This window comes from Phasianus colchicus, chromosome 7 (assembly GCF_987193195.1).
Source record: "Phasianus colchicus chromosome 7, bPhaCol1.hap1.1, whole genome shotgun sequence".
Taxonomy (NCBI): Eukaryota; Metazoa; Chordata; class Aves; order Galliformes; family Phasianidae; genus Phasianus; species Phasianus colchicus.
Window position 1 is genome coordinate 16,556,840 of NC_143442.1, and position 24,346 is coordinate 16,581,185.

Sequence of the window (24,346 nt, forward strand, 5' to 3'; positions counted from 1 at the left end):
GACTTGTCAGCAACCTTTTTTGTTATGCTTCGTTCTCCTGCGATAACCATTGCCTTCCCACGCACCCTGCAAAAAATATTGCACTGCCTAAGGAGAAAACCAGGTCACAGGTCTGCCTTCCTATCTCTTCAGCACAGAAACAATTTACACTGTCTTCCTGGGCTGCACTGAGTGAGATCAGAGCTCCCCATAGCCAGTGGTTTTGGCCCTGTCATCTTAGCAGGAGCTGCACAAACCTGCTCCCTGTCCTGCTGCCATCACACAGCAGGTGATGTGGTCTGGCAGTGGGAGGTGGCTGCAGCTTCCTGCAAGGTGCAGTGGAGCAGGTGGGTCCTGGCCCAGTGAGAGGGAACAACTGAAAACAAAATCCAAAACAAAACCCTTTGAATAAAAGGATGACACCATTACCTTGGAATTAGTCAACAGTCCTCCATTATTTTCCATGAAATCTGAGGTTGCGTGTCTTTCTTGAACAGTCTCCAGGGACCAGGATGTGTCCTGCTCTGCTCAGCCAGAGTGCTGTTTGCAGGAAGCAGTGGACTACTTCCTGATTCTGGGAGATGGAAGGAAATCTCAGGAGAGGGAAAGCAGTGCAGATATAAGAAGAAAGTAAATCTCAGTGACATTGAACAAATGACTTCATCAGCATATTCAGAGAATCATGCAGGGCCATCTGTGCAGGGCTATACAACCCTAGGCAATGAGTGCATGATGGGGAAGCACAGGCAATGGACATAAAGTGTCTGTGCCCTTGTGCAATTATGGTCTGTCTGTTTTAATTCTCTCTTCTCCCTAAAATTACTGGGTTTTTCCTACAATTGCCAAGCAGTGAACTAACAGCTATTTATGTCTTTGATTTCATTCCACCAGAAAATATTTTTCTTTAATGAAGGATCCTGTGTGCAACTTCTGCATGATGCTTAAGATGATGCAGACACTGATGGTTTGCTAAGTGGGCAACAGCATGTGTTTCTGTTACTTCCCCAGCAGCTATGGCTCTGTGTACACTAGCAGCACGAAGGGCTTACTACAGACATAAGCTTTTAAAAACACATTAGCCAAGGACAGTGACTCTTAATCATATTTTTAAAGCTGTTAAATTCGGTATAGTCAGCTAAATTCAGTATATCCTAGATGTTAAGTGACGTGTTGAAATGAATGAAGGTGACATGTTAGCAAGCATATGTAAAATATCATTCTTTTTCTGATCTTGTCATCTTTATGATATTACTGTTGCTTTTTTACAGTGGGTGCAAAGCTTGAATCCAAATCCTAGTGGGATTTTCTGCTATGTGTTACACTTGCTGTAAGAGGAAAGAGCCTTAGATATGATTCTACTTAACTTTAGTTTTAGGTTGTTGAGTATCATCACTGAAGAGAGCACAATATAGTCATGCTGGAGAAGTCTGGGTGTTCCCTTTCCATCTGATCCTATTGCCTTTCTGCTGCAATACATCACACTGAAAGGACAGCCAGCTGCTGCCCTTCCCTGGCTGCTCTGGCTGACATTCCTGAAAGTTGAATTAGGGACAGTGTTATTTACTCTTTCTTCTGCTGCACCAAGAGAATGAATTCCAGTGTCCTTACCATGTGTGTTGTCTTTGCACACTGGAAAAAGAGACTGTATTCTTGAGGCAGATTCTTTACCATTGATGGGAAATTAATAATAGCAAATTAAATATTGTTTATTAGAATTAAGTAAAATGGTCAAAGCATTCATGCTGTTTGCTCCTATACTTGTTGTCTGCTGTGAGCCCTGGGGTGGTCACCATAAAGTTGCTCCTTCTTAAATCAGGAGACCATTTTTTACAAAGGGAAATAATGTAGCATTCATTTGCAAAGTACTCCTATATTGATAAACATTACTATTTCAGAAACATTTTTTTTTTTACAGTTCTGCATTTGTAGATCTAGCAAAGCTCCATGACTTGAGTAGAAAGTGAAGAGAAAGTTCTATGCTTGTGCATGATTATATTGGCAGTAATTTAGAGCCAAAACCACTTAATGCCAAATGGCAAAATCCAGTCCGACGTGTATTGGAGCCAGATCTTCCCAATGCCGCTACATAATGTTCCCAGTTAGTTAAATGAATTTTGGGGTAAGGGCTGAGAATGGGAGCGCTAGGCCTGATGGTTTTTAAAGCACTTGTGTAAGAACTGAGCCTGCTCCACTGCCAATCAGTGGGAGCAGGAACGCATCTACTAACAAGGCAAAAATAAACCGTGGCTTAATCAGCTGCAAAAAGGCCTGGTCTCTATGCTTTCCTAAGTAGTCTATTTTGGAATGGCTGTTGGCATTGTCAGGAGGGTACAGCGCTGGAGACTTATATGGTTAAATTTTATAGTAGTCTAATAATGAAAAAAGCATGTGTAAGGCCCCTTGGCAAACAGCCCATAATCGTGGCAGTATTCCTACAAGTAAAGCTGCAAAGAAGGGGGAGTGAAAGAGAGAGTGATAATTAATGGGGGCCTGCTTTATTTGCCAGGAGAGATTTTCTAATGCTGGGAGCAAAGGGTATGTGCCTGAGAAAATGTTGAGAAAATAGAGTTGTTTTGTGGTGCCCTAAAATACAGTTTAATGAAAATGAGAAAATAATGGGAGGAAAGTCACTTCTCCAGTCCCTGGCCAGCTGCCCAGCTGTGAGTAGAGATGCACTGTTCCCAGGCTGTGCTTCCAGCACAACTCACAGAAAGCTAATTGTTCCTATACACATTTGCTTTATTTTCAGACTCAGGCCATTTGAAACCATTTTTTTCCTTTTGCTCTTTGCTCCCTCCTAGCTCTCAGATGGTAGAGAATTTCTTCCTCAGTGTTATTTCTTGAAATGTTTCTGCCTTGCAGAGCACTGTCTGTTGTTTTCCATTCTTACTAGGGTGTCTGTAGGAGTCTGATCAAGCTTGAAGGTACCTGAAGTTATCTCTGATTTCTTAATCCTCAGGCAAACCTGTTTGGCAGGGTGTGTCTAAGCTGCAGAGATCCAGCTCTCAGTTGTGCCTCAAGCAACAAAATCATGCCAAGCCTCATTTTATTTCTTCATTGCTTGAAAATGCTTTGTTTCTCTGTCCAGTGTGATAAACTTGGGAAAAACTGGTGTGAATGCTTCTTCTATCTTCTCAGTCTTTCCTTTCTTCCTTCTGGAGAAAGGAGGCAGAGAAACAGAATCTAGCATGAGGTAATTCAGGTGTATTCCTACATATTTTGCAAGTGAATGATGAAATAAATTAGTATATTTTGGGTATCTGAAATAATAAAACAGTCTTTGACCTCAAGTAACTGGGAAACAACAGACTGACTTCTGATCCAGAAGTTTGTTTACATTCCCTCAGACTTGCACAGGTGCCCTGACAGCAGAACCAAATCCCCTGAATTTCATATGAACGTATGTATTCAAGAGGGCTTCATATTATATCTGTCAGTTGTAATCTTACCCTGCCTTCTTTGGGCAGATATGTGATGTCAGTGCTGCTTCGAATGATGGGTCAATACTAAACCTAGAGGAAATCATTGAAATAACTCCTGTTGACATGTAAGCACTAGAAACCAAGGCACCAGAGTCTGAGACAAAAAAACTACTGCTGCCCCTGACTGGCAGTGTAGATGAGTCACTTTTCTGGAAGAGACAGTAATGATAGATGTTACATTAGATTACTCCCGTGCTCCCCTCTCCCTACGTAAAGTCATTTATCATGAATTTGTTCAGTGAAAGTGGGATTTCCTGTTTTTCTCTGGACATCAGTTTCTGGAAGGCTGTTTCAGATCATTCTTGATTCTCCTCTTTTAGAATTTTATCCACCTCTGTCTTTTCTAAAGAATGTAGTCTGGAATGAAACTTAAGTTATTACTTAACACATTATTTAAACTGGAAATTACACTGAGCCCTTAAGTTTTCTCTGCTAGGTGGTTAACTGCATAGGTTTTAAAGAGATGTATTAGTGAGGCTTTGAATTCACCTCCTTTATAGATTCTTGGTATGCATGGTTCAGGACACAAATTATTCTTCCTAATGTTATGCCTGAATGGTACTGGATTAAATACTGTTGGTTCTGGGAAAAAGACCTGGAAAAACAGTATTGGAATACCATTTATAAAGGAATAAGCAAAATTTTAGTTGGCATTTTTGTTTCTGGAGCTCTATTAAAAGCTATTCTTTCTTCCTTTCTTTTTTTCCCCTTTTTTTTTTCCTTTTCTTTTTTTCTTTTTTTTTTTTTTTTTTTCCTTTACAACATTCATAAAGAACAAAGATCAATTATAGTACAAATGCAAAAATGATGGTAAAATCTCATCAAAACTATAGCAACAAATTGTATCTGTTTGGTACATTTTTAGAGGGATCTCTTCCAATAACAGGACTACAGATGACAGCTCAATGAGAGTTGTTGCGACTTCCTCATGCAGAATTTTCACAATGGGCAAAATATTAAATATGATATAAAGAAGTTTTAAATTTACATATGGAACTCTTTTTTTTTTTTTTTTTTTTTTTCCATCACAAAAATGCATGGGACCTGTGCAGTCATCTAAGCAGTCTTAACTGTCATCACAAGATTAAGTTGGTCTTGATTGTTCTGTGCATTCTCTGGTACAATTTCCTCTGGGATGTGGTGCCAGTGCAAATGATTGAGACAGCAAACTACCACTTAGTAACAGTACTAAATATCTGATTTTGCAGAGTATGTGCTTATGCAAATAGGGTAATCCTAACTGTCATTTATCCTGTTTGTGATATATACGTTCCCTTGTTTCTAAATCACTTCTCAGATAAAGCATTCCTGTTTTCATGCATGTGCATTTGTAAGCGGTTTGTTTTAATTGTCTAGAGGATCCAATGGACAGAACACCGGGTCAAATCTAAGTCTTATCTTGAAAAAGATATTTGTTGAGATAAATTTAAATATGTATTTTAATACATATTGTTTTAATGACATATGTTTTGAACACAACTTGACCTAAAAGAGGCACTATTGGGATACCTGGGACTATGGCTTTAAAAACAGCAGGCTTCAGCTTAACTGTGGAGCCATTCTCACTTTACTCTATTTCTGTACATGTTAACAGAGATGTGGAGAGGTTGTTTGGTATTGCCACTGTTTTAGTTAATTTTTTTTCATGCTTCTTTCCTTTGTGCCATATAGACCTGCTGTTAAAAATTGTCAGCTGAAGTTTTGATCTGATGTAGTTTTGCCAAAGTGCAATCTGCACAAGACCAAATTTTCTTTTTATATCCTCTAGCTGGGTCATTATGCTTGCTTGTTCTAGTTGTTCCTCTGAGGGCTTGTAGTTTACCATAAACTTTTTTTTGTTTTTGTTTTGTTTTTGTATTAGCATTTAGTGGAAAAGAGTAGAGAGATCTTGGTTAGATTACTGTGTGAAGATATTCACTCTCCCTGAATATCACTCTCACGTATAAAATTGAATTAGTAGGTAGTTCTCTAACCTAGAAGTAAAACAAAGTTCACAGGTATTTGCAGTCTGTACCAGAACAGAGATAATGAAGGACATAAATGCTTCAAGGGATAGATTCAAATTGAAAGAGAACATTTATTTCTGACTTGTTTTATATTTGTTTAATTGAAAGTCCAAAGGAACTTCAAAATCTATGCAGCAGTAAGTGTCCCTATTGCTGATTCTATTGTCAAAACTGCTGGGATCCTTTCAGTCTGCCTGTGTTGAACAAACAGATATAAAAATTAAAAATACTTTACAGTGAGAGTTTTGTTTTTGTTCCTGAAGGTTCTGCCTCTTTACTGATTTCTAGTAATAGTTCTGTAGTATGTCACAGTAGTGAAGTATTACTGAATTGAGGGTTGTAGTTCATATTATCCTCTGTAAAGATTCTCTAAGCAGTAAGGCTTAGGTGAGTTGCCATAATTGCAGTACACTGCATTCTGTTTATGCATGCAATAGGAGCCTGTTTTCTCTGCTTTGATATTTGATAGACATTGTACTGGACACGCTGTAGAGCTGATTTAATAAGGCATGTTAAGCAGTCATATCATAGCATATGAGTCATCCAAAATTCCTACTGTATGTCATTTTGCTATCTTAGGTAAATTGTAGCAGTATGTTTGGCAAATATCATTAATTTTTGGAGATATTTGAATGAAAAAGCAAACAGTGAACTGTCTCTGTATTAGCTGCTCACTTCTTTTCCTTAGATTGTTGTCGCAGTTTGGCTCACACGTTTTGAGTCACTTTTGTGCTTGGACATGTTAGTGTTGTCAGAGCTGCTACTATTATTAAGTGAACCAGAGGCCATAGGTGAGATCAGCATGTACTTGGCATTGTACTCATGTCAATAAATGTCAATGAATCTTTAGTTCATTGAAGGTAGAATGTAAGCTGGAAAAGTTGAACTAATGCATGCTTTTCCGATATAGCTGAAATGGAAGGAGACCATGGTTGCAAAGAGCATAAAACAGAGAGCTTGTATTTTCTTCATGCAACAGGGGCATTACATACTTATGTCCTTGTACATTACTGGATTACCAAAGAAAAAATTTCACAAAACGTGGAGGAGCAGTGTAAACCAAACTAACAAACCAAAATTTCTCCAGCTGGGATACAATTTTTTGTGGCTCATTCTGTTCCTTTTGCCTTGCTCAAAGCAATAAAATAGAGAGTAAGTTCGAAAAATAAAAGGATGAAAAACACATCAGAACATCATCTAAATTCGCTGTTTGGTTTTCAGTTTTTTTCAAGAAGAAACTAAAATGCAGCTGGAGCTCTGGAGTGTTTTCTACATTTGGTGCTCTGCAGTTACAAGATTCTGGTTTGAAATGAGGTCTAATTATACCTTAACTACTCTGCTGATTTCTGCTTTTAAGGTGCAGTTCTGTGAATTGTGGTATGTGTTTCCTCTGACATTTTCTGTGGCTTACTTTTGTGTTTGCTTGGTGTGGCTTTCAAAAGTGCAGTGGAAATAACAAAGTCATTTGTAATTGTGAAAGAATAAAGGATGCAGTAGGGCTAACTCAGGATGCCTAAGGCAGGTAACAATAAATTCTCTCTTCCAAAGAAAAAAAAAAGTCTGTTTAAGAAGAGTATGTCAAATGCAAATAAGCTTAAAAAAAAAAAAAAAAAGTTGAAACTGAGACTGTAAAACTCAAGAGGCAATGAAGGAAACTGCAAAAGTAAATAAATGAGGCCAGGCAGAAAGTATAAATTCTGGAAACTGAGCAGAATACTAGGGCCAAGTGAGCTGAACCAAAAATATAGTTGAACCGGTAAATGTCAAGAGAGGGAGGATGCATCTTTTTTAAGTAACAAGTACTTGAAAGATAAGATTTTAAGGGTGAAAGTGTTTCCAGGCCATGTAGTCATCATATATGCTGGATCAAATGAGACAATAAAATATATAACAAATTTTTTTGGTGTTTTTTTTTTGTTTGTTTTTTTGTTTTTGGACAATAAGGCAGAGAATGAAGCTTGCCAGCTGATTTTGATAAAGGAAGGCAATCATTAATTCCCTATTCTGAAAAATCTCTTCTTCCCTGTTGACTGAAAGTACAAAGGTATTATGTTTTATGTAGCACCATACCTGCAGAATACTGGTACGTAATGTTAAATGTATATTGCTAGATAACTAATTCCACTGGGTTTATTAATTTAGAATGAAATGCTGCCTTTCAGGAAGTAGAAATATCAGTTTGGTACCCTGCTGTGTAAAGCCAAGGGAACAGAAAAACAGGAGGTTACTGAATGTTTTTCAAGATACAGCACTAAACTGTAATAACTAAAATGAAGGTGATTTATGAACCAACTTACAGTCAATGATTCCTTCAATAGTGGAATGGCAATAACAGGTAGGATAATTGTTACTTAGACATACTACATTATTATGAACCTTCATTAGGAAAATATACTTACTAATTTCCCAATCAAGACAGAGATGTTCTATTTCTGGACATTTGTAAACTTCCGGTAATAGATAAGAATGCAGAATTCAGGAGAAGGGGAGAAAAAAAGCAACTAGTAAACTATAAATAATAAAAGCGCATTGCATATATTTAAATGTGATACTGTAATTCCAAATAGTGGTGGATACCAATGTAAAAAAAAAAAAAAAAAAAAAATAGACTTTGCTCAAAACTCTAGATATAGTTCATGTGTGTGCTTCAGGAGAAATGAACTCAAGCTGGAAGAAATGCAGAAATAGAATCATGGAATGACTTGGGGCAATAACGGAACCTGTGAAATGGAGAGATAAGGTCTAGCCTCCGTCCCTAAATGTGCTGATTTTAAACTGAGGGAAAATGTTTCTGTTTTTCATGGTAGTAGGGTATAGATAACATAGCAAAAGTATCCAATCACCTGCATCTGGGATTTCCCTAGCATTTTCTAATTAACATGTTTTGGATAAGATAATCAAGGAAAGTGCAGGACTATCAAATCTCAGTTTTTCTCTTAGACGTTTTCCTAGCTCAAACATTCACAGACATTTAACATTAAGAGATGGTCCTTAAAATCTTATCAGCTTTCAAACCATAGACACTCTTGAAAGATGTTCTGCAGATGATCATTTAGTAGTCCAATTAGATTCAGTGAACTTCAACTAAACTGACTTGTATGGCTTAATCATAAAGTCTCCAGACAAGTCTCAAACTTACTAAAATAGTCAAGCTATTTCTTTTCTGACAAAATACGAAAGAGACAGAGAATATATTTGCTGTTAAAAGTTGAATATTTATTCTAGTAGTTAATTACTTATTATGTCAGGGGTCACATCTATCTAGATTAAAGAGATGGGAAGGAACTTCTTATCAAAGTGATAGGAGGAAGAACTTGTGTTCAGACTTAGTCAGCTCTGCAAGAACTGTGGGTAAGGTCTCAAGGTTAGAGAATTAGGGAAGGTACCATAGTGCACAGTGGCTGTACATTTTCACTCTGGTCGTCTTCAACCATACATCGGCAGCACAACTCTTCTCCAGGCCAATAAGGGAATGTTCATATATGGTTGTCTTTTGAACTCTGAATCTTTCTGAAGCCTAAGTACCACTGGAGTTATCCAGCAGGCTCTGCAACAGTTCTCTTTTTTATGGAATATACAGCATTTGTTCTTACTTCTTCATTTACGGGAGTAGCTAACTCCATCAGTTATATGAACAACTAATTGCACCAGATTTTCTAGAGGCTGTTGAGACTGACTCTTGCAGTTAATGTGTTCAACCTATATGGGAAAATGCTGTAATAATATTAAACAACTTTAAACCATTACTGTAGGAAAATATAACCATGCAGAAAGCGTGGAGCATTTATACAACGTGAAAGGATATCTAATGCCATCTTGTGGCAGTTGCAAAAAAAGAGATGCCAACTTAAATTTCTGAATCTCTCCTTTATAACTGCGAGCATATACTGTGTCTTCAGTCCTTCAGTACAACACTGGTACAGATGTTGGAAATCTAAATAGAACAGTATTATATAGGAATGCTGTGAGTTAGTTTTCTATATGCTCTTTTTCTTACAGTATCAATATTCTCTTGACTACCGTGCTGCAAACAGTAATACTTCCAAGATCACAAACAACCATCTAAACTGGGAATCTTGGCAGATCTAGGCTGATGCCAGATATTTTATATAAAAGTCTTAAAAAAAGGTAAAGGTTTTGAAGCAGAGGATTACTTCTCTAAACCTAACTTGTTGAAAGATGAAATCTATTACATTTAAACAAATTAAACTCATTAAGTATTAAACATATTATCTTATTTGGGATAAAATATTAATAGAATAGTTGTAGAAGATTACATTTCCAATAATATCTATATATAAGTCATGAACCTATTGACAATTTATGCTCATTAATTATGTATGTTCCTTAGGGGATAAAAGTTAACATCCCATTTTATAGTTTCTTGTGCAAATTAAGCAATAGATTGTCCTACAGCCAAATATGAAAGCACCATATGCAAACCACTGAATGCTGCTGTCTGAGAAACTACGCTTATTTGATTTGGGAGATGGGGAGAAGGAAGTGTATAAAAGAAAGACCGAATCGGTTTTTCTGTTGCAGTTTGTTGTGTGGTATTTTAGGGTCTCTTGCATGGAAATATCTTTCTGAGACAGTGAAGACAAGTTTCAAACAAACTCCATCTATTACATTGTTAGTGATAGTGCTTACTCGAGCAACTAATTTCGAATAGGAAAACTTGATTGGGAAGTGAAAGATCTGGATTTGTCTTCTCTGCCAAGAGCAGACTCTTTGTTCACCTGGTGATAGAGGTGTTTCTGGTTTGTTTGGCCCCTGAATGTCTATGTGTCTTGAAATATCACTGCCCTGAGAAATTCACAAGTCATAGAGGCAAAGTAGTAAACCAGCTGTTGCTTATTCAGAAGGCGAAGAGCTAAGTTAAACAAAGATGAATGACTAGTTCAAGACAGCGTAGGAAATCACTTGTAAAACTGAGAACTGACTCTGGAATTTGATAGTAGGATGAAAGCCTCTACTGTTTCATCCAGTCATGGATACTTCTAGCACATTTATGAACATTTCATCTATTGTCTGCAGCAATTTACTTCTACTCCTACTGAACTCATAGTATTTAGCACTAGGATTTCAGTCACTGAAGATTGATACCACTTCACAGTTTTGGTAAATTTGGTATCTTTGTATTCTGATGAGGATATATAGATATCAAGCATGTATGTAAACTGGAAATTAGAAAATGATTCTCCCTGGAAGAGAAGTAAAGTGAAAATGTTGCATGTAGATATGCAGTAGCAGTGTTGATAAAACAAAAACAGGTTTTCAGATGAAGATCTATAAGCTTTTGAGGATCAGTACATGATATGGAGGCCCCCACTAGCAAAGATTTGATTTCAGTGACCAGTATATTCCTTCACTGATATCCCAAATTACTGGAGGTGAGGACAAATGGCAATGTGTTACAATATCAAGATTTCATTACACATCTGGAATGATCCAATACTTTTGTCTGTCAATTCTGACTGTCATCACAAATCTTCATAAAGCTCTACACTGCTGTTTATTTTTGCTGCCACATGTATTGTTAGGAAAAAACAATTTCATATTTTGAGATAACAAATCCATAGTCTCTCATTGCATTATAAAACAAGTTGGTTTGGATTCCCAGATCCTCCTTTGTTAGAAGGAGAAACATGGGAACTATAGTCTTGTCAGCCTGTCCTTAGTATTGAGGCAGGTCATGGAGCAGATCAGTTTGAGCACAATCATGCAGCACGTGCAGGACAACAAGGGGTTCAGGCTGAGCTAGCATGAGTTCATTAACGGCAGGTCCTGCTTTGACCAAACTCATCTCCTTTTGTGATTGGGGTGGTCAGCCTGGTGGATGAGGGAAATGCTGTGGATGTAGTCTAACTAAACTTTTGAAAAGCCTTTTACACTATATTTCCCACGGTATTCTTCTGGAGAAGCTGGTAGCCTGTGGCCTGGACAGGTACGCTGTTTGCTGGGTATGGAACTATCTGGAGGGCTGGGCCCAGAGAGTGGTGGTGAATGCAGTTAAATTCAATCTCTCATGGGTCACTACTGGGATCAGTCCTCTTGAATATCTATTGATGATCTGTATGAGGGGATTGAGTGCACCCTTGGTAAGTTTGCAGATGACACTAAGCTGGGGGAAATGTTCATTTAGGGCTCACAGAGGGATCTGGACAGGCTGGATCTCTAGGTTGAGGCCAGTTGTATGAGCTTTAACAAAACCAAGTGCCAGGTCGTGCACTTTGATCACAACCCCAGGCAGTGCTACAGATTTGAGGCAGATCAGCTGGCAAGCTGCACACAGGAAAAAAATCTGGGAGTTTAGTCAACATCTGGCTGAATGTGAGCCAGCAGTGTGCCCAGGTAGCCAAAAGAAGACAATGATAGTCTGGCTTGTATCAGAAATAGTGTTGCCAACAGGAGCACGGAAGTGATACTCCTCCTGGACTCAGCTCTGGTGGGCTGCACCTGAAATACTGTGTTCAGTTTTGGGCCCCTCAGTACAAGGAAGACATCAAGGCATAGAGTGTGTTCAGAGAAAGGCAACAAAGCTGTAAAGTGCCTGGAGAACAAGTCTCATGGGGAGCAGCTGGGGGAACTGGGATTGTTCAGTCTGGAGAAGATGAGGCTTGGAAGATCTTATTGTTCTCTACAACTTCCTGAAAGGAGGCTGGGGCCAGGTGAGGTTGGCCTCTTCTTCCAGGTAGCAGTGACAGGACTAGAGGGAATGGCTTCAAGTTGTGCCATGGAGACATTCTAGGATTAGGATGAAGACTAAAAAAAATTTTTTCTCTGAAGGCACAGTCGGGCACTGGAATGGGTTGCCCAGGGAAGTGGTCAAGTCATCATTCCTGGAGGTGTTAAATAAATGTGGAGATGAGGGAGTTAAGGGCACAGTTTAGTGGTCACATGGTGGTGATGGGTTGACAGAATAGATGGTCTCAGAAGTCTTTTCCAACCTTACTGATTCTATGATTCTAAAATGCAGTTGAAACTGTAAGATCTTAAATCATGCAAGCAGCTCTTTTCTCACTTTCTCTAGAAGCATCTTGTATAATAATATTTTGCTGCTCGTTGTTTTAATGTTTTTAGTAATTGTTTTTTTTTTTTTTCTTTTTCCTTTGTTACTAGAAATTCCCCAAGGTACTGTTTTCTATTAATTGAAAGAGAAAGTAAAGACAGCTACATTCCATTCCACTTGCCTATGATATGTCAGGCGATTTATTTGTTTTTCAGGCAGACAGCCCTCTTCTTGATACATACCAGGGGAAACAAAACCTTTATTCCATATACTAGAGATTGCAGGTCAGATCTGTAGTGACATCAAGTAAGAATAGTGGAAAAAAGTTTGAACAGCAGCAGAATTGGATACATGAGTCCAAAGGTAACTACTGCTGATGAACATGAACTGTTACCTGAGGGTAACTTACATTGACCCTGAGGGCAGCTAACCTGCTACACTTCCCTTGCATCTGAATCTAAATCACTAGCCAGGAACTTACTAATTTACTACTATATGGATGTGGTTTCAGATGAATTGTATTTGGTTGAATTCTTAGGACTTAGTGACCCATGACTTGCTTTTATGGGTATGAAAATATAACATTATATTTTTCTGGTACAGATTTTTCCTTCTGATTTCTGAAAATATATTTCATTCCTCTTCTACCTACGAGGCAGAAATCTGTTCTTATTCTCTATTTTTACTCTTGCAGCTGAGTACTATCTCACAGGAATTTACCATTTCTGTCAGCTTCTGGATGCATCTTAACATTTGGTCTTTTTTTTTTTCTCCTATGCAACTCTACTTTTATTGCAGGAAAATTGGAGTGGACTTAACTGAGCATATATCTGTTACATCTATTTTATCTGACTGAGATGGGAGCCCCGGTAAACCATGCTCCTTAACCACCTAGAGTCTCTGGTTGTGGTGCCTGTGGATGTGAGAGACTGAAAAGATCTGAATGCCCATGATGCAAATTGCTTCTTTCTGAAGTAGAAAACTGGAAAACTTCCCAGTTTCCACATCTGCCTCTAATTTACACCTCTGAGTACTAGAGTGAACAGGAAAATGGAAGGATTAATGAGCAACTGTTCTCTGTGCATCTACTGCAGGAGATTACACCCCCAGCTGCAGAAATCAAGTGGTAACTATTTAGTTGCTAGAGCTAGACATCCACCCCTCATCTGACTGCAGGAGATGCTATTTGTGTTGAAAAAGAATAAGGCAGATGCTTGGTACCTGCTAAGCACAACTGAAAACAAAAATCTAAAGATCCCATGCTAAGACTTCAATAGAAAAGTAAAAGCTTACTTGTCTCAGCATAATTCTCTTTCTCTCCAGTCCAGTTCTCAATAAATAGAGCACACATGTTACTCTAAGCAGGCTAGCACATCACTAAGACCAGTGTAAATATTGGACAGAGTGACAGCATTAGGCTTGGCAACAAGAGATGGGACACAATTAAGCTCAGGTCTAGTAAGAAACTAGCCTGACAGGAATCCTATAACTACTCTGACTTAAAGATGCCTTTTCAGTGTAGTGCATAGCTACAAACTACAGTGTGAGGAGTTACAAGATGAACTGTTATAAGATGGGAACTATTCCCTACTGAGGTAGTTACTGGAGTAAGCATCAGTTCCCAGATCTGGAGCTCCACAGGACCGGTGGAGATTGCACTGCCATACCCTGGAAGCAGTAGAGGATGGTGCAGAAATCAAGCTGGCTGCAACCCAGTTCATCAGGGCAAGGACTTCTTAATCCCTTGTGGTGTGGAAGGCATTTGCTGCAAACTCCTGGTATTGTAAACTGAACAAGGATGCAACAACAAGTCTGCACAGAGCTGTGCATATATGGGGTTGCAACTTTGGTTTGTACTTGCAAACAAGAGACGTATGAATAGAAATAATCAGTATGAACAAGCTGAGGTTTCTTACTGAAAAAGGGGTTGGAGTGTGCATTGTCAGACTCAGGTGCAGGAGTGGAAATGCAGCAGATGTAGCAATCCAGGAGATTAGTTGACATCAAAACAGAATGCTTTAAACAAATAAATAAATCATTGTGTCTTTGACATAGATAATGTGCAAGACCAATGGAGTGTACTGTTTCATGCGATATTTAATCAGCTATTTTAAATCTCATATACAGGACAGAGCTTAGTTGTTCAGTTAAAAATAATTTAACTGTGTTCAGGAAGCAGGATGCTGGCATTAACTTTAACAGTATGTGTTTGAAACTAGGGTGCATGTTGCCATTCATTTTAGGTGGCTTTAAAGATTTGTTTCACTTAAAGAGATTTTTTTTGTTATGTTTCTGTGGAATAACAATGACATCCAGTGGCTAGCCACTTTAATAATACATACATATCTGCTGCCAGTTTGTTAGGCAATGGTAAGATTCCTCTGGAGTCTTTTTTTTATGATAGCTGGGAGTTCTTTCTCTCAAACTTACCTGCGGGGATTTTGGGGTGGAGGCACTTGAGGGATAGAGGTTGGGCATGAAAGGTCCCCATGCCTTAATGAGGCCCTACAGTAAGGAAGTCAGTTCCACTCTACTGGTATCTAAATGCCAGTTTAGCTTCAGGGAAGAACAAGATATTGTAGTTTGTTCATTCTCTACTCTTCTAAAGAGACTTAAACCCAGATTTCTTCCCTAATAACTGAAACCCACAGTGGCCTAAGCAGTGACTGTATCCTGTAACCCTTCCTCTTATTTGAAAGTGCTTATCTAAAATATACGTGTTTTGATTCTTAATATCATCATTTTTCAACTGTTTTCAGTTTTTTTTAATCTTTTTTTGCCACCTCATCGACATTCTTTAGGCTGCCCTGAGGCATCCTTAACTTAGGTATCAACAAAGTGTATATTTAAGATTTTTTTTATTTTACTTAATAAGTTACCATAGCAACTATCACTCAAAAGGTATTTATTGCTGTGGGAATTAGTTATATTTCCTTTTAATAACAAATACCTAAGAACAGTAGCACATTGTGCAATTTTTTTGCATTTTACTTCGTAGCTGAAAACTATGTACCTTAATATTCTTCTAGCAGTTGGCTCATATCTTAAAACTTACTTCCTCTTCTTTGCTTTAAATGATGTTTTCCAAGAGATCTCAACAGAGTATAGATGTGAGATGCAATGTAATTAGTCTGAGAAAAAGGCTTATGTAGGTAATGGACAAAAGAAAACCAGGTGCCCGAGGCATGCAAATACATCAGAATAACAATCCTGTGGTACTTGGGCACTGATATCTCCTCTCCAATCCTTCTTGCTTTCTTTTCTTTTTTTTTTTTACTGTGACTCCAGTAAGATGGGAGCTACAAGGCATCTTTTGTTATAGGCTTGGAAAGTTTTAAGAACGGTTCCAGAATCTACTTAATTTGTAAGCTGAAACAGCTTGGAGGCCCAAGAAATGGCTAATTACTTTGCAAGCTTTCTGCAATAAATTGTTTTGCTTAATAATTAGACAATTTATAATATTTTAAAAAATTAAGCATTTTTGATACAATCACATATGATGATGCATACTTCAGAGCAAAAATGTTTTCGTATATTACTGGCTCATCCCTTGTTTCATGGAATTGCTTGAGTATGGACAGTGAGGAAAAAAAAAAATGGTATTAACTTCTGAGTTTCTTTAAACGTTAGTCTTCCTGCAGACAGGAAAGTTATAGATAGCAGCTAGTCCTCTTCAAACAAGTAACTCTAAGTGAGGTTGTATTTTCTGTTGTAATACAATGACTGCAGTTCATTACATGTGATATTCATGCAACTACCGATGAAATGCAACTTGCTGAAAATTCTCACAGAAAATTAAGAAAGTTGGCTTAAAGTAAACAATAGGTATTAGCTGATGTTGTACTTGAGAAAAGATTATGTACTTGTGGTCCAGTGTTCACAGGTGCTTTTCTAACTTTCTTAAAAACCTCTTATATCTAAGATGCTAAAGTCTATTTGCTCATTTTTGCATAGCTAAATATTTGTTTTTCTAGTAACTAACAGGACTGCAGATTAAGCCACTGTCCTCATCTTCATAGTACTTTGTTTACCTGAGGTTGAATGTTACATCTTGAGTAAACAAAGCTGATCCCTTTCAGCATTCCTCTAAACAACTTATTTGTATTGATTTCTTGTAGGTTGCCACTACTATCCTTGAGAGTAGTGTCCAAAACTGGATGCAGGATTCCAGCTGAGACCACCTAATGCTGAATAGACTTGAATAATCACTTTCTCTGTCTTGCTTCTTGCAGTCTAGCTAATAGTTCCCCAAATGACATTTTCTCTCTTGGCTTCTATTCAGTTTGTGGTCAGCTGTAGCCATCCCATTTATTTTTTTCAGTGCACCATTTTGCAATGTTCTTGACTGAATAATCTCAGGGATTTCAAATAATGTCTTCAATGTCTCAAGATGATTTTTAATTCTAATATCTTCCACCCCCTACTGGTGTATCTTTTGGTAGTTTCAGTTGTTTGTGGAACAGAGTGTGGAAGCACCATTGGAGGTGGAAAGCAGGATGACATTTTCAGACCAAACCAATTTTTGGCTTGGTAATTGTAACAAAAATAAATTGAACTCTAGCAATGCCTAATTATGCTGTGTTTTAGGTACATTTTGTTTCATTGTTGTTCATCCTCTCTTCTTCTCCCCAGCTCCTATTAAAAAAAAAAAAAAAAAAAAAGTTTTCTAAAAGGATGAAAAATGTTTTATTTCCTTGAAGCATTTTAAGACAAAACTTCAAAAACATTGTCAATAGTTTTCATTTTGAATCAAGATTAATTTTCACAGTCAAAATAACTAAAACATTTCTGGAACCATTTAGAAACATTCCACATAACTTTCTTCAAATTTTCAAATTTAACTAGATGTGTATATCTGATCAGAAATGAAAAGAATTCTCAATGAAAAACATAAGTTTCTGCTTGAATTAGAACAAAAGTGCATTTATTTATATCCAAAAATGAAAAAGAAACTGGAGATTGTTTCTGTATATTCAGATACATGACTAAAAATACATGAAAAAAAAATTAGGTGAACGCTGCACAATATTTCTTGAGGCAGTCTCCAAGAGAAGGACCCTTGTTAGCTCCAGGATCCCCTGAAAGCCTTTCAGCATTACTGTGGTTAATGAGCCAGGATCTCCCAGTTCATCTCCTGATCTGTGGGGCCTCACCACTTTCCCAAAAATAGCTTGAAGGGGGAACAGTTAGAACATACTCTCCTTTGGCTTCTGTTGTGCAAGGAGTGGCTTTGCTACCATGAGAAGTTACATGGCCTGTGCAGAGCTGGGAAAGAAGAAAGCACTGTAGCATCTCTATGAAAAACTGTCAGACACTTGACTATGTTTTGTTTTCTGTTTGTGGCTTTCTTATGTACTGCATTAAAAATATTTTATGCAGAAGTTCCACTGATGATGACAACATTCATTTGCTATTACAGATTTGGTACTGCATTCTTGTTCTCTCTCTCTTCCCACTTTCCATGATTTTTTTTAATCCCATTATATGGTTACCATAGCAATTGTTCCTTTTCCCTTCAGCTTTCCCTGCTGCATTTGAGAGCATTTATCTTACCGAATGCATTCTAGTTCTCTTTCTCTCTCCAGAGGAATATAAACTAAGTTAAAATGTTGATGATTAATTTACCTTCTGATATTTCATACAAATGATATCAGAAAAATCTCTAAGGTGTATACATGATAGCACAAAATACTGACTTCACTGTAGAGACATAGAATGTCCTATAGATGTCACTGTACTCCATGCATTTAATTGAGAGCAAACCCTACTAAAGTGTGAAATTAGTTTTCGACTGTCAAACTGTTACACAAAGGCCATGAGATCTTGATTCTCTTACTCATGAGGATGGCTAGTATCTCCCAGAGCAAGCAGTATTGCTGCATCCAGGATTTCACCCTTGAGCAAACTGATCCTCATCACAAATGAGAGGACCAGAGCAAGGCATCTAGTAAAGCAAAAGCCCAACAACCGTAAATACAGATGATTAGCAATCCTAAGGCTCATCTGGGGAGTCTTCAGCTATGCTTTTACAAACAAAAGCTCCTGACATCTTCAATGGGTTTTTTTGCTTGACATGAACGCAGTATTGAATGCTTATTAATAATTTGCATTTCTCCTTCAACATTCAATCTAAAATACTGTGGAAAAAGTCTGTTCACTAGAGGAGGAGGAAGTAACTTTGATAAATAGCATCTTCTGATGTTTAAAAACAAACAATAAAAACCAGAGAGTTTAGGGAAGTAAAAATTTATTCATAAATTCTACTAAAGTTCTGCAAATATATTTTAATCTTAAGCAGGAAGGCTTCATGCTGACGTTTTCAGAATGCTTCATTTATCTTTTATTGTAGAGATAGTTGTAGGGGTTTTTGTTTGTTTCCCCCAAAATGTACTTACTCAAAAATTTAGGAAGTGGTAAAAAGCAACAGTTTAAAATCAGGTTTTTCATACTGAGTTTGCATAAACATTTTACATCAAACTGAGTTGCAGTTCAGAGGGATTTGTTTTGCTATTAGAAATCATATTCAGCCTCGTTCAACTCAAAGGACTTTTTTTTAGCTGCTCAACCTGTGCACCAGCTTTTAAATGCTGCTGGTTCCACATACCTGCAGCAGCAAGAACTTGTCTCTGAATCATCTATTTTGGCAGAAACAGTCCATTTTATTTTATTTTATTTTAATTTGTATTCTTTTCTACAGTGATGCATTGAAACTTTAATCATATGGAATCAGCCAGTGAGCAATCTAAATAGTTAGTAATAGCAGTTAGTAGTAGCACAGAAATGGTCTGGAAGATGGTCTTACCTCTTTTTCAGGTTCCTCATAGAAAACACCACAGACCTAGCTGACGAAAAGCTTTTGCCTCAGTTATAGATCACCTGAATCCATTTTTAGAATGAAATAAACTATATTGTAATTCTTTCTTAGGTAGCCTTCCAGTCTTCTCTTTCAGCATGCACACTTCTGTTTGCGAAACTTATACCTAATTGTGTATTAATTGATAGTTCTGATGAATTAATTTATACAAATCAGGTAATGTCTAAGGAAAAAGAGCACTGTGGTTTATGAACAGAGTTTTCTGTGATTTGCGTCATACTAAATCTCTGATCGTCTGTGATCAGCAGCGAATGGAGTTGCCTGCTTTACTTGCACTTGCAAGTCTAAACTGTGTGTATTAATTAATTTTCTTATTATCGTGCTTCCTTGCTTGACTCTTCAAAATTCACCTTTAATTTCTGTGACCTTAGAGAAGTAAAAAAGGACTACATAGCTATCAGGGTGGAGCAGAGAATAGTGTAAATATAAGTATTTATAAACATATTTCTATATTGTGATGATGGTGGTCAGAATTAAAGATACACAGCACTTTCCTTTCCTTACCTAGCACCTGAGATAGGCTGCAATCTGTGTTTGCATCTTGGACAAAGCTGCTGTACTGATCCTTTTTTTTTTTTTAATCCTCATTGTGAAGAGAGCGATTTTGTTCATGAGCCCATAATGCGCCGCAGTTGCATATGCCCATAACCTTTCCCTGAACTCAAGCCCTCTGCAGCAGGTTGCAGAGGCCCAGAGCGGCCAGGTGACATACAGTGCCATCTGCACTTCTATACTGGTCATCTGGCCAGAGCTCTGACCTTTCTGAACATGATACAGCGAAATCTAACTCCTGAAAGCTGCTCGGAGGCAAAATCTGTTCTTCACCGTCAGTTGCAGTACTCAGTCACTTAATTGTCCACTGCAACTGATAAAGTAACCATTAGACCCAGGTCATGAACTACAGTTTATCATGCACACACAATAATACACCCTTGAACTGCACTGATTTCTAAATTATAGCAAGATAGACTTGTTCTATGAAGGAGATTTGAAGTACCTGGGACTTTGCCTAGTCCTATACTGCAAAACAGCAGCTGGAAATAGGTTTTGGGCAGGGAGAAGAAAGTGCAGTTCACAATTGGCAGGTAAAGACTTGATGCCAAGGAACAAAACACACACAAAACAATGTTTGACAGTAAGGCCTGGTTTTGCCCCCAGTCTCAGTGAAGTCAATCAGAGAAACTCCATGGGGGCCACTGATCTGCCTGGGAGAGGGATGAGGGTGGCAGCAGAATGGGGACTAGGTTGCATGCTTCTGCCAAAGTACGCATTCCTGTTTACTTATGAATAGAAAGTGGTTATTCCAGATCCAACTTCAGACCTCTAAGCATTAGAGAAATTAAAGCTTATCTCACTGTGGGCCATACAAATCTCTTGTCATCTGGAAAAGCCTTTCATCCAAAAATCATGGTTAGCTTCACAGACATTAATTCATTAATTAAGTCTTGAAGTTGATGTTGCTATTGTTATCGTGTAAGTGTATAGTCAGTTCCATCTGAACTATAGATAAGTGCTGTTCACATGCTTTGTTCTTCTCTCTTTTCCCTCTTTTTTTTTGTCTTTATCCCACTCAGGAGCAACCCATGGTGTTCATCATAGCCACAAGACTAGAAACTGAAGTGGCTGTCCAGCTAATAGGCAGTTAATGGCTGTTATTAGTAGCCAGTTAGCCAGAATGGGGAGAAGTGTAAACAAAGCTTTCTACTCATTTATGTGAAGGCAAGGTTTCACCTACTGCTACTGGGAGATCTGCCTGTGACAGGGGGCTTGAAACTAGATGATCTTTAAGGTCCTTTTCAACCCAGGCCACTCTATGATTCTGTGGTGTGGGGAGTGGAAGGTTTCCCCATTGCCCTGATGTAGGCTTAGGGATTAAACGAAGGAAGTATGTAATTTATTGCTATGATGAGTTTCATGCAGTGTATGTAGAACCACAACTGTGCTTATTTGATCTGAAATTCAGTCTTTTACTTTCAAGCACTGGAGTTCCTCCATCTTAAGACATTCAGAAAAAAAGAATGTCATTTGTAGGAACTGTTGGTGCTGCCTTTATAAATTCTTTCTTGTGTGAGAAGCTTATCATGACAAATGAAACTACAGTTAAAATAAATAGCAATATTAAAAATACAGACAAAGAAGAATTATTTGAAGCAATAGTGGAGTCTTAAGAATGTTTTTGTGAAAATATGTTGAATAAATCACTTCCTTTGGGAATGATAGAAATAATTGCACTAGTAGGGAAAAATCTGTTGGAATAAAGAGTTCTCATGAAACAAGAGTGACTAAACTCTAAAAACTTCTGAAACAGAGCAAAATCAGACAAAAAAATATCTGAGCGTGGTTTATCCTTCTATCCAGTTAATAGAAAAGTTTATAAGTTTCAGTAGTAGCTGCTTGGCCACAGTAGGGACAGGGAGATAGGAGAGTTCCTATCTTATGCTGGAGAGTGACAGAAGTATACAGAAATGTCTCATATTCAAGGAAATTCCGTTGAAGGTGTTCATTGAGTTCATATTTATGATGCCTGTGGTAACTCCTTCTATGTATTAAAAATATATGTATATTTATTTGTGGTTGCCCAGGGAGTGTAAAGCAGAATAAGCTTTCAAAGAAAAGGGTAACATGAGTGAAGACAGTTAAGGTTAATTTGAGTTTCCTGTGACTAGTTATTCAAAATCACTCAGATTGTTTCTGTACTCATCTGAACTTGTATCACTTGCCTGATATCAAGTCAGCATGAAGAAGTTGTCCAGGAGGTGTCCTGTTGTGATACCCTTTTGTAAATCTGTTCTGCACTCTAGAAGGACAACGCTATGCAAACCCACAAGCCTGCATTTTACTTCACAAACTGTGTTGCTTTGTGGCATTGGACACTGACCAGAATTGTGTTCTAATAGTAGTGGAATAAGAGTCATCTTCAGATACACTTTTTGTAACAATATTCAGATGTTTATACGGCCACCTCAGATTTCTACACATAAATCACCTTTAGATTTTTTTCTGAATGTTTGAAGGGTTTCGTAATTTTTATTTTTTAAAGCTTTTTCTTAAAATGTTGTTGTGAGAATTCAATCTATATATGGCCACAGTATTAAGACAATGGAGAAGATAGAGGTGATGGGAAGGTGACAGAGAAACTAAAATAGATTTAGCAGGGAAACGCAACAGAACACCAGGTGGCCTGAAATTTAAATTTGTATTAGTTTTTGCATCAAAGCAGTAATGAAGTTTAAAATGCTTTGTTTTCGTATGGAATCAGGTAAGTGGATTGATTTCTTTCCATGTGTCTTTTGGCAGTGCTTGAGGAACAGCATGTGATTGATTCTATTTCATCTGTGTGCTCTAAAAGGCATTGTCTTACTTATATGTATTCATCAATAGAGTACAGATAATGCAGGAACCTCATTTTCTGCATGTGAGATGTGGTTAGAAAACAAGACAACGTGCTAGAACAAATAGCAATTCTACACATCAGATTCATGCAAAAGTGATTTATTTGGAGTCTTTCTGTAAATAATTCTTTAAAATACATAACTACTTAAACTTTTGACCTTAAGCATTTTATTCACTGCATAGAAGTCTGCATCAGTCCAGAAGATTATTTTTTGCCCAACGTACTCTCTGGAAGTTGCTCAGTTTTGTTTGTGTCATGCATCTCTGGGTAAAATCATTACACTTTATTGTGCAAATTAAACTGTGACTCTCCTCGACAGAGCTTTTGGCATGATAGAACTGTGCCCACGCTTAGTAATTCATAGAGAGGGTTAAAAAAACAGAATCAAATGCTGGCTGCAAGCTAAAGAGAGCAGGGGATAAGAGCTTAGGCTTACCTATAGGGGGACCTAAGGAATAAAGCAAACCATAGTCCAGTGTGGGGAAGAAAGGAGAAAAAGCAAAAGGGCTAAAAGAGATCAGGCCTAATGAGCCTTTCGAGGAACATGGGAGACTGGAGCCTCAGTACGAAAGAGTGGCCCAGCAAAGCAAGGATAAAATGGATCAGCCACAATGTCATCAAATTGATCCAAAGTTCAAAAACCATTAAATCACTGTATACAATAAAATAAAATTAAAAAAAAAAAAAAAAGTTCAAACAGTGTCAGGCTCTTTAAAGCTCACTTGCTGACATCAAACATAAGAAGAACACCTGTTTGTACCATAATGTGACTTTTTTCTAAACAGTGCCTTTGAAATGTGTGCAGTGGTCTGTCATTTTCTGTTGCACAGTTCTCCCTTCACATACCTATGGGTCCAGAAGAATTTTTACACTATATGAAGAAGAGAGGAAGAATTGTGAATGAATTAGAGAGAGATATTTGGACCAGAGGGTTTTTTTCTGCTGCACTGAGGAGCTGTCCTCCTGCCCAGAGTGAGGGTTTGAGAAAAGAGACAGACAGAGGAGAAAAGAATAACTCTGAGTGCAAATCAAACCAAACAAATACTATGTACAAAAACATGGTAAATAGCTGTAATAAATGCACACTAAGAGAGCAGAAGGTATTAATTCCTATCAAGAGCGTTTCTAATGTACCTATTACTCTAATGTGTAAGTGACAAATAGGACAAAATACCCTGTGAGTCCCATATGTCTGTTCATGACGTAAAGAGGTGGTGCTACCCATATTTAGCAGGCTTTATTTAGCCACCTACGCACCTCTGACTTGGTAGACTTATTTTTGATAAGTGGTGCTTAAAAGTGTTGGTATGAAGCATAAGTAGCTAATGCAAATATGTTACCGACCCCAACCAGAGCTAGCAATTATGTAAATTTTCAAAGCCTTCATCTTTTATAATTAGATGTGGCTGGCTTAGAGTGAAGGACTTCCATCGCTGGACAGCTCAGTCCTTATTCCAGTATTTCACGAGAAATTATATATTTGAAATCAGATGAATGCTATATTCTTTAAAGTAATTTAAGGTGTAGCTTGGAATATGTGAAAGACCTTTAGTAATTAATTTCTTGTTTGCCATGCATGAAAGATGAATAAAAGCACAG

At 37.7% G+C, this 24,346-nt stretch overlaps 1 long non-coding RNA gene across 1 annotated transcript in view; it reads left to right on the forward strand.

Moving 5' to 3' along the window:
- Positions 1 to 17,071, forward strand: part of LOC149917240 (uncharacterized) — a 34,851-nt gene extending 17,780 nt beyond the window's left edge. The window contains exon 4 of the long non-coding RNA XR_016468014.1: positions 16,598 to 17,071. This is a non-coding gene — a long non-coding RNA (uncharacterized LOC149917240). The remainder of the gene's footprint in view (positions 1 to 16,597) is intronic.
- The last annotated feature ends 7,275 nt before the right edge of the window (positions 17,072 to 24,346 follow it).